We start from the raw sequence: 16,689 nt of genomic DNA, 5'->3' as shown, positions 1-16,689 counted from the left end.
GACAGAAGAAAGTTCAAGGTGTGCAGGATTTTGCTGATCCCAAGACCAGGGCTTGGTGGGCCCCAGGGGCATGGGGGTCAGCAGGAGAGAGTCCATGGCCACCTCCGGAATCGGAGCTGCCTGGACCTGCAGCCACAACAGCTGCCATAGGAACAGGAACCGTGGGGCCCACATGTGCAGCCCGGACATGACAGGCAGAGGTCCGGGGCACAGTGAGCCACCAAGGCGAATGGGGAAGGAGAGTGACCCAGAAGACTGGGGCACAACAGGTAATCCAAAATAATGGAGCACAATATGCGATCCAGGAGACTGGAGCACAAGGAGCGATCCAAAATACTGGGGCACGTACACGCAACCCAGAGAAGTGGGACCAAGTCCCTGCGCTGAGCAGGAGCCCAATAATCTGCAGCCATGTCACAATTGGCAGCCATGTCACAATTGGCAGCCTGTCCTGCATGTGCCCCTTAGCAACCAAGCAGCCCTCCCCCACCTCAAGTTCTAACCTTTATTTAGGCAACCTTTATTATTCTTGGGCTGAAGTGCCTACAGAAGAGGGAGCCTTTTCCCCAAAATCACCAGCGACTAAATGGTTCCTTTCACCTGCAGAAAAGATAACTATCTCCCTCTGGGTCTCCCCTCTCCACTCACAGTGAGGCAGGATTTGGACTGCACACGTGGGTGGCCCCAGAGCCCAGGCATGGTGGGATGTGGGGAGGGGGTGTAAAAGAAGGTGGGAGGAGGGGAGTATTGAAGAGCTCTCCAAGAAAGCCACAGGGCCTGGCATCTTGTTATAATGTACCCCACGAATCACAGAAGGACGTCTCAAGAAGTCGAATTAAAGAGTCACGTTTATTGCAATCCGGGGCTCTGAGGGGGCATTTCACTCTCCCAAATCTCAAATTGATAAGATGGCCGCAATACCAGATTTATAGAGGCAAAAATCACAAAGGTATTGACTACATCCCAGGGTTTGGGATGAGGAACCTGGTTGGCAATAAAGCAGTTTGCAGAAGCAGAATTAAGCATGTTAATTATAGTTTTGGATCTCAGGATCACTGCCTTGTCAGAAACACATTATCTAGAGCCCGGGCTCTTGGGACCACTGAGTCACCAGGAACACATTATCTAGAGCCATCGAGGCAATTTAGAGTAAATGTGCTGTCCTGGTTTTGGGGACTAGAAGAATGTGCTTCCTAAAACCAGTAAGATCACAATCAATGGGATATTCACATTACAATCAATAAGGCATTCAATCGAATGGGATGATTTCTATAATTCAGAAAATCAAAATAACTTTTCTATTGTTAAGCCAAACAGCAGGGTTAGAGTTAAGCTACAGTTTCTACCTGAGATGGTTGCTACCATACTTTATTCTCAGGAAATTCAGAAGAGCTAGTCCAGTCTGGCAATCTGAGCTCCTCTTCAAAGCTGAAATCTGACAGTCTTCCTCCCATGGCCATACTGCTTCCTGGAAAAATAGCTGACCTACAAAATACACCAGTTACAGTGGTGTGGAGTGGGACACACTTTACAGTTCAAAAATGTTGCCATTTTCTTGAAATTCTCAATATCCATATTTGATTTTTTTTTAAAATTCGCACCCAAAGATATGTTTATTGATTTTAAAGAGAGACAAGGGGGTAGGGAGAGGGGTAGAAAAAGAGAAACATCAGTATGAGAGAGAAATATATCGGTTGCCTACAGTACACAACTGATATCACACGGCATCCTCACATGGAGAGTAGACAGAGAGGAAGCAAGCTCTTCATGACCCTTACAAGGACACTATTCTCATTCATGAGGGCTTCACCGTTATGATCTCCTCTAACCCTAATTACTTGCCAAATGAAATAATACTCTTGCATTGGTCATTGGGTTTCAACATATGAATTTGGGTTGGGGTGACATAGATATTGAACCGTAACATTTCAATTTTGGACTTAAGCTAAGTTTGTGGTTCTTGGTTACGCTAGACCTATCAAACTAATACAGACTCCAACTACCCTTCAGGAATGGTTTTGAACTTCAGTGATGAGTGGGTTGAGAAATCGTCTCAGGTCTCTTGATTAATATAAAGCTAACTGAAAATAGCATATACATAAATAACTTTTCTTAATCTTTAGAGAATAAAAGAATTATCACCTTTTAAAAATATATTTTTTGTTGATTTCAAAAAGTAGGGAGAGGGAGAGAGAGATAGACACATCAATGACAAGAGATAATCATTGACTGGGTGCCTCCTGCACACCCCACACTGGGGTTTGAGCCTGCAACCTGGGCATCTGCCCTGACGGGAAATCAAACCATGATCTGATCATTCATAGGTTGATGCAGCCAGGCTATTTATTACCTTTATAAAGGAACATTTCTCAGCCAGACCCCACAATTAATTCACAGCTTGGGGCTGTCAGGATAAAATCTGTGTATTTCTAACCACCCCAGGCAGTTGATCCATAATCCACCAGAGACGAAGAACTTGAAGAGCCCCAGATAAGGTCAGTTAATTAAAAAATGAAATTATGTTCTAGGACTCCATCTACAAGGAAAAAATGATGAAAGAAAAATCAGAAACTCAAATCAAGCTCCAGATAACTGAAAATTCCAAAATCCTTTCTTGTTGGCTGGGAAAATCTACATCAAAGTATAAGTATTATTGTTCTGACTAATTAATGATGTCTATGCCCATGGGAATGCTGGCTAGCCATAAAACAGCAAGAAAGAACACTCCCCTAGAGCAAGCATGTCAAACTCGTGGCTGGCGGGAATGAGGCATGTGCGGCCTGCCGGCTGCAAGTTTGACATGCTTACACTAACAAAACCATTTAAGGCAGAGACTTAAAAAAATCAACTGAAATCAGCTAACAAATTCAAAGATCAAGTGGCTTGTTTTTCTGGGAAATAAATGAATAAGAAAACATAATTTTTGTTATTTGTTTACTCTTATACTATTTATTAAAGAACCACTGATGTGAAAGTAATAAACCAACTCATAGCCACAAATGCCATTGAAAGCAAGCTCTTGAAATTTGCTGTAATTCCGGTTCATTCAAAGAGCCCATGGTTCTCTGCCACCTTATTTTATTTTTGACAAAGTCTGGTTGCATTTTCCAATGAGTTCTGGTAAGCCAGCCAACAACTCTCTGACCTCTCCTATATTTTTTGGAATTTTAAGCATAAAGCCAGCAAGGACTTGCCTGGGGTTGAGGGAACAAAGTTATTTCCGATTAAGACTCTAATTGGATAAAAATCATTAAGAAAATAATTTAGTAATGCCAACTAAATTTACAAAGACTTATATTGATCCTTAAGTTAAAGATTGAGTGTACAATGGCAAGCTAAAATGAAACATTGTATACCGAGCAGTGCTGGGGCCGTGGTCTTCTTCCCGTGCCTGTGTGGCAGCCTTACTAACTCAGAGACTTAAAATAACCACAAAGGATGATCTGAAATTAAAACTGTTTAAAAAATATATATTTTTATTGATTTCAGACAGAGAAGGAGGAGAGGGAGAGAGGAACATCAAGGATGAGAGAGAACCATTGATTAGTTGCCTACAATATGGACAGGTGCCCTGACCGAGAATGAAACCCGGACCCTTCAGTCCACAAGTCAGCGCTCTATCCCAGAGCCAAACTGGCTAGGGCTGAATTTAAAACTAAAAGCAGTAGTCACGTTCTAGGCTAGAATCTTACCTAAGTTCAATTTTCACCTTACTAAGCCTGTATGTTGTCTTTTTGCATCTACCATAATATTCCTTTGGAATCTCAAAATAATTTCCTTTTTCTAGACCCCTCAAAGCACAGATACCACATTAGAAGGGAGACCACAAATGCCCTCACTGTTATTGAACTAGTTGCTGACTATTAACTATCTTGTACCCACCTATGTAAAAGAAATATGTGCCGCTCTAACAGGTTTGGCTCAGTGGATAGAGCGTCGGCCTGCGGACTGAAGGGTCCCGGGTTCGATTCCGGTCAGGGGCATGTACCTGGGTTGCGGGCACATCCCCAGTGGGAGATGTGCAGGAGGCAGTTGATCGATGTTTCTCTCACATCGATGTTTCTAAGTCTCTATCTCTCTCCCTTCTTCTCTGTAAAAAATCAATAAAAATATATATAAAAAAATTAATAAAATATATTTTTAAAAAAGAAGTATGTGTCTATCATTTTACTTTTCATTCTATCACCAATGGATTTAATACATGTAAGTCTTATTTGGATTGTAATGTATCAAATAAGGTGCGAAACTGCCATTCTCTGGAGCATTTTCTCAATCCTTTGAGATTCTGCTTCCCAGCAATTGTCAGTTTGGCTCAAATAAACTCACAAAAGTTCTTACAGGTTTGAATATTTCTTAGGTTGACATAACCCAAACTGATCCATTTCCTCAACATAATTTTAAAACCACACAGCTAGGCGTGCAAAGGGGAGTGTGTGTGTGTGTGTGTGTGTGTGTGTGTGTGTGTAAGAAAGAGGAGAGAGGGAGAGGGAGAGAGTGAGGGAGAGGGAGAGAGAAAAAGAGGGAACAGGGAGGGAGACAACCTCTCTAAATCCTTAAGTCCCTTTTAAAGAACAGATATATAATATAAACCTAAAGGAAACCACATTAGAAACACAGAGAGGTTTGCAAAACAAGAGGCTTCTTTCATACCAAAATACCAAACCAACACAAGGGGAGAAAAAATGAATGCAATGGATCCATGTGCCAAAGTTTTGGTCCTGCCTCATGGAGACACTGCAAGCAAAGCCAAAACAAATGTGATAATTCACCTGATTCATTCCCAGGCTGTGCCTTAAACACACTATGTATTTGCCGGCTCACTGGTCAACACAGAGAAAAACACTTGTTTTCATTCTCAGTAAGGAACTTTGGGAGGTAACTTGGGCAGGCACCAAGAGAACAGCATTAAAGAGGAAAATGGGAGGGCTGGGGGCAGAGAAAGAGCGAGCCAGTATGTGGCCTGCAAACTGAAACAAGGCAACCTCCATGAACAATTCGCTCTGTCCTCTGGTAGATGTAGGTGTGCTGTTGTGTTGTGTTGTGTTTGTTTCTATTGTGTGTGAGTGTCACTCGATGTGCCCTGACATTTCTCCTCAGTCGGGGGAGTGGAGGTTGGGGTTCGGGTTTGGGAGAGCTCGGGTGAGGGCAGAGGAGGTGGGCAAGAGCCCTCAGCCATGGGCTGGGTGGGTACCTGTAGGCGCTGTGCCTCCTGAAGCTGCTTTCCCTGCAGTCACTGGCTGAGTCGACCTCTTCCTCGTCCTCCCCTCCTCTTCCTCACCATCTACCCCTCTTCTCCATCTGTGGTCAACGTACAACACACACTATTTGGATCTGAGCCACGGAGCCCCTTATGGCAGTGAGGCGCACCTATGACACAAGAACTCATTTTTTTGGTTGATTTTTCTTTGTTAAATGGCATTTAAATATATCAAATAAATATCAAAAATATAAATCTTTGTTTTACTATGGCTGCAAATATCAAAAAATTTCTATATGTGACATGGCACCAGAGTTATTTAGGGTTTTTCAAAATGCTGACACACAGAGCTCAACAGGTTCGCCATCACTGCCTAATGGTCCCAGGAGCTCAGTGCCTGGATGGGGGGAATGTAGGGGAGGAGCTGGCAGCAGCTACCTCCTGTGACTGCTGTCCCCTCCGCCGTGCATCATCTAGGTCCCCACCTCAGCCACCTCACGGTGCTTCCATAGAAGAGGATTAGGCCAGACTTAGTTGGACCATGTGTCCCATGGCTACAGGTCCTGTGGAGAGGGAGCCTGCATGGAACGCATCATGCTAATAGGCAAGGTGAGGCAGGGACATCTATACCAGCACCATGAAAGCTGTTGGATGAAAGAAATTATCTCATTGGAAAAGGGGGTTCTTTTTCCATTATGTGCTGGTACCTGCTGAGCTAGCGATCTGGTGAGCCACTGAAAGGGGTCAGGAAATGAGTCTCCAGGACAATCCCATTTGTTGTTCCTCACCTCCTGGATTCCTCACACCTCACTGATCCCCATTCCCAGGCTGTGCCTTAAGCACACTATGTATTTGCTGGCTCACTGGTCAACACAGAGAAAAACACTTGCTTTCATTCTCAGTAAGGAACTTTGGGAGGCAACTTGGGCAGGCACCAAGAGAACAGCATCCGCAAACTAATTAACCACATAGGAATTGGAGGCCCTTGCACTCTGCCTAGAATCCCACCTAACCATTTCAGATAAGAATTCCAAATTGTCCCCATTTACCCTTTATTCTTATAGAAAATCTCATCCTCATTAGACAATCCTTGTCATGTAGCGTCTGTGCCATGTTTTGCTTGTATGTGGCATTGAGAGGTCTAAATGTATCCCTTAGCCAAGGCGGCTGCTTTCTCCAGAAAAAGCCCTCCTAGAAAACAGATAAATATGAATTCTGCGTTTCCCTTGTTTCTCCTGCCACAAAACATGCTGTCCTGTTTCCCAGTCCCACTGCTCCACTAGGGGACGCTGTGCTATTGTCCTGTGTGTGGTTGGCACCATTCTGCATCTCAGATTGCTAAGCCACCAGCAGTTATCTGTGGTCATTTAGGTCTATTATTAAATCTTATTCACTCAGAATTTCTTTCACTCACTCAGGCATTTAACTCTCACTGACTTAATGTGATGTAGTAATGACTCTCCTCTCTTTGCAGGAGTAGAGGAACCAGTACATTCACTTGGAATCATGCGTCAAAGGATCTGTGTTGGACACAGAAGTAAGTAGGTAGGTTTGGTGCTGAGCTGAGCTGGAGGGAGCGGAGGAACACACACATGACCCGCAGTGGGGTCCACAGAGGCTGAGGCAGGACAAGTGAATGGAGCAGTGGCCCCACCAGTACGTTTCCAGAAATAAAGTCCTGAGGAGGGAAGTCGTAGGCAGTTACTGCTCACACATTCTTCGTTATCTCCAGCAACTCCTTGATAGCTGGCCAACAGTTAGGAAGGGATTTTTGTTGTGTGTTTAATAAAAATGCTTGATTATTTTTTTTAGTTCTGGATTTCACAGAGACAGAGAGAGAGAGAGAGAGAGAGAGAGAGAGAGAGAGAGAGAGAGAGACTAGATGCCTACGGCCAGCCCTCCTACTAGAATTGAATTTGAAACCGGGCATTTGCCCTCACCTCCTGATGCATGGGACAAAGTTCAACAAACTAAGCCATGCTGACTTGAAGTAACCACAAAGAATGGTTTGAAATTAAAACTTTTTAACTAAAAGTAGGTTATGGCAGGTAGCTAGCCGGCCCCACCCCCTGGTTGAACTTCTGGTCAAAGAGACAATTTGCATAGTAGATTTTTATTACATGGGATATATATATATATATATATATATATATATAGAGAGAGAGAGAGAGAGAGAGAGAGAGAGAGAGAGAGAAAGAGGAAATATGCAAATTAGGCCAGGACACCATAACATGTCATGACCATACACCAGGAGGTTGTGCGCACAGGTGAGGCCTGAGCTAATATGGAGACAGAGACAGGAGGGCTGGCAAGCCGTCGTGCTGGACTTGGGCCGGCCCCCTGGAGCCAGAGCGGACACAGACAAGGACAGGGCTCGCTGGCAGCCTCTGCAATGGAGCACAAGCCTGGAGAGGAGACTGTGGGCCCGCATCCCGTGGAAGCAGCAAGGCTCCCTCTGGCCTCCCGCAGAATTGGCGCGAGTCCCTCCCGGCTCCTGTGAGCGCTGGTGGCTCGATTCAGCCTCTTGTGGAAGCTTCGCAGCTCCCTGTGGTGCACCTCGGTTCCCCCCGGCGCCCGCAGCAGCAGCAGGTGGACTACTGCACACGATATCGCAGGATGGGCTACTAGTATCAGAATAACTTCCCCTGACAGTACATCAGGACTCAAATCCACCTATCACATTTCCTTATGTGCTTTTGGAATATGTTAAACCACCCCTAGAAAGTTTTCACTTCCAAAGCATACCCACATATACACATTTACCTGATTGGGGCTGGGGATGGGGTGAGAGTGGGGGGCTTCCTCTGGCTACTACCCTTGGGCAAGCTTAGCCCCATCTTGGGCACCACCTCAGCCTGGGCAACAGCCCACTTGCCCCGGCTGTTGCCTAGGTGCCTGGAGCAGAGCACCTCTCCACGTGGGTCCAGCATATGGGCATCTACCATGTGGGGCACAGACAGAGCTGGAGCTGGGGGCTGCATGAGTGGTCTGCCCCTGCTGGCCCCTCCAATGGGAGTGCAGGCAAGGAAAAAGGGAGAGCTGAGTGGGAGGTGCTGGGGCCAGGCAGGAGGTGCAGGCCTGCAGAAATTTGTGCAGGTAGAAGGCCCATCGGAATTGCTGAGGTCCCTCTGGATCAACTTCAGACTTTTCTTATCTCTGGCTATGTGACCAAAACTAACAATGGGTTTAGCATGGTCAGTCAAGGGAGCTATGTCTCCAAGGAGCCTAGAAGAGACTGAGCCCATGAAGGGACCACTATAGGGCATGCAGTGAGGTTGGGATAGGATGGGGGTGTGGGGGGTACTATAGGTAACCCAGGCGGCTCTGTACTGTGGCATATATCTCATCAGGGCCTCCCTCCTTGTCTCCCTTTCCAGCTTGGAGAGGAAGGCAGGGGAGGCCTCAAAGGCGTCCCCCTCCTGACCCTTGGATGCCAAGAGATCTCGAGGGTATTGCAGGGGATGGGGGAGGGCGGGGGGAGGAACTTATGCAACCCAAGCAGGCCAGGGCAGCAGTTAATCCACTCCATCCACAAACAGCCCTGCCTCTGACTTAAAACCCTAAGCCAAAGTGCTATAGATTTTAGGGAAAAAACTCAGTACTGATCAGAATATCCTATTTACATTTGACTCTTCCTCCTCTAGCCCCTCTATAAGAGGCAAAGGATTGAATATTTTCATGAGAGTTTATTTAAATCTTTGGAAGGTAATTTTAATGGAAGGCTACACAAGATCAGTATTTGAAGCAAAACCTTAACCAAAATTTCCCTCCTCCAAGCATCCTAGCAAGAAGTCATCTCTAAAATTTTAAAGTTAATGGTTCTTTCAGGTATTGCTTAAAATTAAAAAACAAAAACATGCAAGCAAAAAACCGGTGTTGAAAGGCAGAAAAATTCTGCTCAGAGGGTTAGTGGTTTAACAATGGGAGAACTTGATGATGTATTTGAAAAGATGAGTTTTAAATCAAAGAAAAAAAGAGAGGTCCCTACTACCCAAACACACTCCAGAAACAGACCCTCCTCCAGCTTACCCAAACGCTCCTCAGCCATGCCGACTCCGAGATTCCTGCACTCAGGATGACACCACCTGTAAAGCACAGAACTTCAGCTTTGCTTCTGAAGTGGTGCAACCACAATACCTTCATTTTCCCTTTCTTCAAGGTCAGAAAGATCCTGAAGCTGTAAGGATTTTGAAGTAAAGGTCCTTCCCAGAGTCTCAATGTAGACTTCAAAATGTTTTGTTATTAGAAATAAAAACTAAATTCCAACAATCCCAGCTATCAGTTGAGGTGTTCTGCGGCTTCAAAATCAAAGAAGACTTGCAGATGCATTACTAGACATAAACAATTGTTTTTATAAGTACCATAGAAATACCGGAGAAAATTATGGACAGCATCACCCAAGTCTATGAAATTATTATGAATTCTAGCTGGCAGTCCAATACTCAGATACTTCCACTTACAGGCCTTTCACATCTCCTCCCCACATCCCAGGTCTATTCTTGTCTCTAAAGTCTAGAATTTCAATGTTGAAAGGAGTCTAGTTAGTTCATTGGTCAGCAAACTAATTAGTCAACAGAACCAAATATCAACAGTACTTCTTCAAAATAGACTCGCCCAGGCCCAAAACCGACTTTTGCGCATGGGCCACAAAGTTTCAATCGCACTGTAAATGCACACCCACACGTGGTATTTTGTGGAAGAGCCACACTCAAGGGGCCAAAGAGCCGCATGTGGCTCGTGAGCTGCAGTTTGCCAACCACGGAGTTAGCCAAAGAAAATCCACAAAGTTTACCTTGATGATTCCTTTTGAACAATCACTGAAAACAATGTAGTAAATTGCCAGTTCTTAGTTAGCACTGGGAGCTGTTTAGGTCAAGGACCTCATGTTGAACTGTCCTATGTCTGATGCCAAGATGAACCATAGGACAAAAGACATAGACATAAGAATATCACAAATCTGGAGAAACCAAGATGCTGGCATAGGTAAACACTGGAAATTGCTGCCTCCCACAACAAATTCAAAAAACAACTAAAAGACAAAAGGACATCATCCAGAACCACAGGAAAGCTGGCTGAGTGGAAATACTACAACTTGAAAAAAAGAGAAAAGCACACTGAGACTCAGAGGAGGTACGGAGGTAAAGTGCAGAGGTACAGAGGCACACACGGCAAGGGCTGGCAGGAGGGAGTCACAAGCCCCCGACTGCTCTGTACTCCAGTTCCAGGTGAGTCTCTGGGGACCTAGACTCATACAGGGAGAACCTGGACTGTCTGGCAGCAGGCAGAACTCAGAACTCGAGGGCGGCTTTCTCTCAGGGGTGCCTGCAGCAATTACCGGGACACAGAGGGGGGGCGGGCCTTAGCGCAGGGCTGAGGATCAGCCATAGCTGCTTGCTCCACCCTGTTGTTTCCCTGAGACCCCACCCCACCCAAGCTGCTGCAGAGGCTTTTGCATATGAATGCCCTGGCCCTTTGCCATATGAACATTATCTAACAACTGCAGCTGGGACAGACAGACCCAGAACTTCCAAGAGAAGGCCCAAGGCCCCACAGCAGCTTGCATTGCTTCACAGCTGGGACTCATCTGGGCACCTCCAAACCCCAAACAAGGAAGGGGAATCTGCAGATATCTTCATAGCTCCTGTCGGGTAGCCTCAGGCAGAGGCTAAATTAAACCACCTTAGATCCAAGAGCCAGTGTACCCAGTGGTCAGAGTGAGACCATCCAGATTACAACTCCTCAGATCCATAAGGGACACACTCAGGGGGCAGACTCAATGAGCACCAAAGCCCCACTGAAGCAAGTCTTGCCCCAGAAGGGTGTCTTCAGCACAGAAGTTCTCCCACTGCAGACACAGCTGATTCTCACAGCCAATTGGTCTGGAGGTCAATTCCTCCCAGTGATACCTACAACAATCAAGGCATAACTACAACAAGACTGTGCACAAAGCTCACAAAGGGGTGCACCAACAGTGTCCACCTCAGGTAATTGGGGAGGCTGAGCCACTCGTCCCTATAGGACACCTAGCACACAAAGCCACTCTATCAACACAGGGAAGCAGCCAAAATGTGGAGACAAAGAAACAGGTCACAAATGACTGAAATGGAGGAAAGCCAACGACTGGATGTAGAGTTCAAAACCATAGTATTAAGGTTTGTCAAGAATTTTCTAGAAACCGCCGATAAATTTAGTAAGAGGATATGAAAAAAGACCAACTAGAAATTAAGCATACACTGACTGAAATAAAGAATAATATACAAAGATCCAACAGCAGACAAGAGGATCCCAAGAATCAAGTCAAAGATTTGAAATACAAAGAAGCAAAAAATACCGAACCAGCCGAAACTAGTTTGGCTCAGTGGATAGAGCGTCGGCCTGCTGACTGAAGGGTCCCAGGTTCAATTCTGGTTGAGGGCATGTACCTGGGTTGCGGACACATCCCCAGTGGGGGGTGTGCAGGAGGCAGCTGATCGATGTTTCTCTCTCATCGATGTTTCTGACTCTCTATCTCTCTCCCTTCCTCTCTGTAAAAAAATCAATAAAATATATTTTTTTAAAAATACCCAGCCAGAAAAGCAAAAAGAATCCAAAAATACGAAGATAGTGTAAGGAGCCCCTGGGACAGCTTCAAGCGTACCAACATCCGAATTATAGGGGTGCCAGAAGATGAGAGAGAGCAAGATATTGAAAACCTATTTGAAGAAATAATGACAGAAAACTTCCCCTACCTGGTGAAAGAAATAGACTTACAAGTCCAGGATGCACAGAGAACCCCAAATAAAAGGAATCCAACAAGGACACACCAAGACACATCATAATTAAAATGCCAAGGGCAAAAGACAAAGAGAGAATCTTCAAAGCAGCAAGAGAAAAACAGCCAGTCACCTACAAGGGGGATACCCATACGACTGTCAGCTGATTTCTCAACAGAAACTATGCAGGCCAGAAGGGAGTGGCAAGAAATATTCAAAGTGATGAATGCCAAGAACATACAACCAAGATTACTTTATCCAGCAAAGCTAACATTCAGAATTGAAGGTCAGATAAAGAGCTTCACAGATAAGAAAAAGCTAAAGGAGTTCATCACCACTAAACCAGTATTATATGAAATACTGAAAGGTATTCTTTAGGAAGAGGAAGAAGAAGAAAAAGGAAAAGATAAAAATTATGAACAGCAAATACATATCTATCAATAAGTGAATCTAAAAATCAAGTGAATAAAAAATCTGATGAACAGCGTAAACTGGTGAATATAATAGAACCAAGGGCATAGAAAGAGAGTGGACTGACAAATCTTGGGGAGAAAGGGGTGTGGAGGTACAGGAAGGGGAAGAGGGTGGGGTGGGAACTGGGTGGAGGAGAGCTATGGGGGGAAAAAAGAGGAACAACTGTAATAATCTGAACAATAAAGATTTCATCTAAAAAAAGAATACCACAAATCTGACACAGAGACTTATTTTTAATACACCTGAAATTTATGAATTTCATAGTGATTGTGAATATTAAATAGGATACATTTTAAGCAATAAGTTCATAGTAAACTATAAGTATTATATTTTAAGCCACAGTACTTTTCGGCACCATTTCTAGGGGCCCTGGCTAACTGAAAAGTTGCACTGAACCCTGGTGGTGAAAATGATGATGGAACAACTTAGAAAGCCATGCCTATGCCAATATAGGGTTATGGGTACCCAGAGGCAGTAAATTGTTTTAGTCATCCCATCCTGTAGCTCCTGTTTCAGACTATAGCATGAAGAACAGAAAAAATGGACCTGCCACCAAGGTAGGATCTTAATTTGCAGCACTCCCCTCCCCAAGTTACTAACCCCTGTTAGAAGATACCTCTGCATAAATTTTATAAGCAACTAAAACAAAGGTCATCTGCATCTAAGATTCAAAGCTGTTTTCAGAATGCAAATCTTCAGTGTTAACTCTCTAAATAACTTACACATTCATGTGGATTTCTCATATCCCTAGACTTTCCTTAAAGGTGTATTTCAATTTTTAATGTACCGCAGGTCCTCAAATTCAACATCATTTTGTTGTGTCCTAATGTCCACAGGAACTTAACTCTTATCTTATTAATTAATCTATATGGTAAAATTGTTTTTGTTTTACATCATTTCACTTAAAAGTTGCAGAACATACCAGCATGGTTATGTGAGCACTTTGTGTACATGAATGGATTTATAAAATTCCAATAATACAAATAAAGTCAAAGCATTATTTTTATTGAGTTATTGGTACATCTTCCTCTATCACTAGTTTGTAAGCTCTTCAAGTGCTAGAAGGAACCATTATCTTATTTTTTCATCTCCAGAACCTAACACAGTTCTTGGCATATGATAGGAGATTGATAGTCTGTTGATTGAGTGAATGAATGAAATGAGCAAATATGAAAATGAAATTACTTTATCCAACTGAAGCTGACTGCTGACAAGCAGGGCTGAAGACAAATTTTTAAATGCTGACTGCTGCAGGGAAAGCCAGCCTGTACAGTGAATCAGTGAAGCAGCTCTGGACAACAAGGAAGCTTCCGAAGCTGGTCCCTGGGGAGCAGAGACAGTTGTCTCCTTGGATAACCTGGCCACACTGCTTGCTGGCAACCATTTTCCTTCATGATACTGAAAAAAAAAACAATCTCTCTGATGCCTTAGGGCTTTCCTTGATTTTAAGACATTATTCATTTTCTGAATTTATAAAGAGTTTAATCATGTGTACTTGCCAAAAACATAAAGATACAAATAATCACTAATAATTAAGGCCCTGAATTTAAAAAAATAAATCTACAATACTCTCTTTTCTCAACTATATATTAACATGTGGAACATTTCCTTCATTACTCTGTCAGTGATGGGCTTTATGTTGTGAAAATCTCAAAACCTAAAGCTTATGCAATGAATAGGTCTTAATGTCCAATTGAGAGGGGAAGAAATGTATTACAACGGATACCAAGTAACTGTTTCCTGATCTTTCGAGTACCTGTAACATCTGAGTGGCTGTGTGAAATGGATACAGGCTTGAAAGAGGTAGATTGGCGTCTGCAAATTAATGTCTGCTGATCATCTTTTCAGTGACAGGATTGAAGAAGGTGGTGAGCAGGGGACACAAGTGAAGGTGGTCTACCTGATTCACATCTGAGGAGAGTTCTCAGATTCAGTAGAAGTGAAGTCAATGAGGAAAGGAACATGGGTAAGAATAGGCAGCGAGGTCAATAAAAAGCCAGATCATGAAGTCAATCAGAGAAGCTTATGAAGGCATAATTATAACATGAAAAGTTTGGGAAATCTAAGCCTCACTCATTCATTCAGAGGATTCAAAATGGTCCATGAGAGATTGGGTAGGTGGGAAGACATCAACCAAAGAACTTGCATGGGTATATGCATAACCCATGGACAGAGACAATAGTGTGGTAAAGGCCTGAGGTGGGGGGCGGGGGAGGACTGAAAGGGGTCAATGCGGGGGAAAAGGAGGATATACTTTCAACAATAAAGATTTTTTTAAAAAGTCATGGCTAATAATAATAAAATGGTCCATGAAAAAAGAATGATGGTTGAATTGAGGCACATACCTGGTAATTAACTATACTTCTGGGGCTCTGTGAAAGTAAAATTGGACAGCACTTAAATGGAATAATGTTTCTACAATGCATTAAAGAATGTTTAAACAGCCAAAACCGGTTTGGCTCAGTGGATAGAGCGTTGGCCTGCGGACTGAAAGGTCCCAGGTTCCATTCCGGTCAAGGGCATGTCCCTGGGTTGCGGGCACATCCCCAGTGGGGGATGTACAGGAGGCAGCTGATCGATGTTTCTCTCTCATCGATGTTTCTAACTCTCTATTTCTCTCCCTTCCTCTCTGTAAAACATCAATAAAATATATTTTAAAAAAATAAAAATAAAGAATGTTTAAACATTTTTTCTGGGAACTGAAGGGAGTTCTCAATAGGCAGTTTGGGAGTGATGATAAAGCATCCTTTGGGTTGTAACGCATGAGAAATTTTGTCAAGCATACATATCTTAAAACCACATAATAGTAAATGCAAGCAAGATTCTTCCTGTGAACATTTCTTAAATTAAGGGGCAGCATAAAATGACATGGGGCTTTAACATCATTAAATTTGGGTGTGACCTCGAGCTTCCACCGGTATTGTTAGGAACCTTAAGTAAGTCCCTTCACCCTCCTGAGTTTACGTTTCTTTATCTAATAACAAGAGTAATCACAATAAAACCGGACCCAGCGGCAGGGTGTAGGGAGGCATCCGCAGGCGTTCTGTAAGCCCTGCAAATGGCAGCCTGTTACCCTGAGTTCAGTGCTTCCTGCGGTGGAGCTGGGAGTGTGCACCTGGGCCCCTTCACTGGAGATTTCGGGGAAAGCTGCTCTGGTCTCAGGCCTTGGGCTCCGTGGGCATCCCTGGCTGAAGAGCAGGACCCTCCATGAAGGCACGGGAGCCTGGCGGCCCTGCAGCGGGGAGGCCAGGCTGGGAGCACCCGAGGACGCTGTGGGTGGTCCCCGGACATTTAAGTGAAATGTCAGCCCGGAAAACAAAACCGCCCCTTCCCGCCTCTTCCCCAAGGCACCTGCGGAGGGGTCATTTCATGAACCAGTTTTGTCTGAAATCCTAACATTCGAGAAGAACGAGGAGGCCACCTGAGCTGCTGTGGAAAGTTCTCTCTCGAAAATCAGTGCCTGCGAGCAAGGGCCCCGCTCAGAGGACCTGAGGCGGCTGAGGTGCCGAGGCTGGACTCCGGGGCGCCCCGTCGCCCGGAAGCCGTGTCTCCATCCTCCCTCCACCCTGGGCTCAGCTCCCAAACCGCCATGGTTTTCTTACTGGCGGTCGGATTCGGAAAGGGCACGGACTCCCACCTTCCACCTTGAAGGGTTCCGCGCAGACCCTTGAGTCGCCAGCGGCACTGCGCCTGCGCCAGGCTGTGCGAGGGGCGGGGCCAGCTCGGCACCTGACCTCTCCTTGGCCCCGCCCACTCCGGGATTCTTCGCCTGCAGATTCATTCTTCCCAAAACAGACTATGGAGTGCTAGGGAGTTAGCTCTAACTGCTGAATTTTTAGAAATGTTTCCACTTCCTGACTCTGAGAAATGACCACTAAAGATGTAATCCTTTGGCCGTGCCGTCAAGCGCTGGTCCGCGCGGGGTCATCCCGGCGCGGGTCCCCTCAGCGCTCCCACCACCCGCCTACTCCCACCCCAGCCCCACCCCCGCTGCAGAGCAGAGCCATACAGAAGTCGGGTGATACACACCGACAAGGTAACCCTGGGTTATAAATTAGGTGAAAGTCATGACAGGCAGAGTGAGGTGAGGCGGGCGGGTGGTGACTGGAGTGACTGGAGGGCTTACTGGACGTGTGGGAGGGAAGGGTCTCCAAGAAGATGACATCTGAGAGGCACCAGCCAGGGAGAGCAGGACAGGCATAGTGCCCAGCCAAGTGCAAAGGTGCTCGGTGGGGGAGTGCCCAGGGCAGTAGAGGAGCCGAAGGC

At 45.0% G+C, this 16,689-nt stretch overlaps 1 long non-coding RNA gene across 1 annotated transcript; it reads right to left on the bottom strand.

Annotated features, from left to right (window-relative positions):
• Nucleotides 1–835: 835 nt before the first annotated feature.
• Nucleotides 836–16,099, bottom strand: LOC139016760 (uncharacterized). Its single transcript, XR_011472711.1, has 3 exons — nucleotides 16,026–16,099; nucleotides 9,227–9,282; nucleotides 836–1,485 (listed from the first exon to the last, which is right to left on the bottom strand). It is a non-coding gene; the product is annotated as an uncharacterized lncRNA (long non-coding RNA).
• Nucleotides 16,100–16,689: the final 590 nt, after the last annotated feature.

Source organism: Myotis yumanensis, unplaced genomic scaffold, assembly GCF_028538775.1.
Source record: "Myotis yumanensis isolate MYYU_CA2020_CCGP unplaced genomic scaffold, mMyoYum1.0.hap1 SCAF_9, whole genome shotgun sequence".
NCBI lineage: Eukaryota > Metazoa > Chordata > Mammalia > Chiroptera > Vespertilionidae > Myotis > Myotis yumanensis.
The sequence above is the reverse complement of the archived record's forward strand: the minus strand, read 5'-3'. Positions and strand labels throughout refer to the sequence as shown.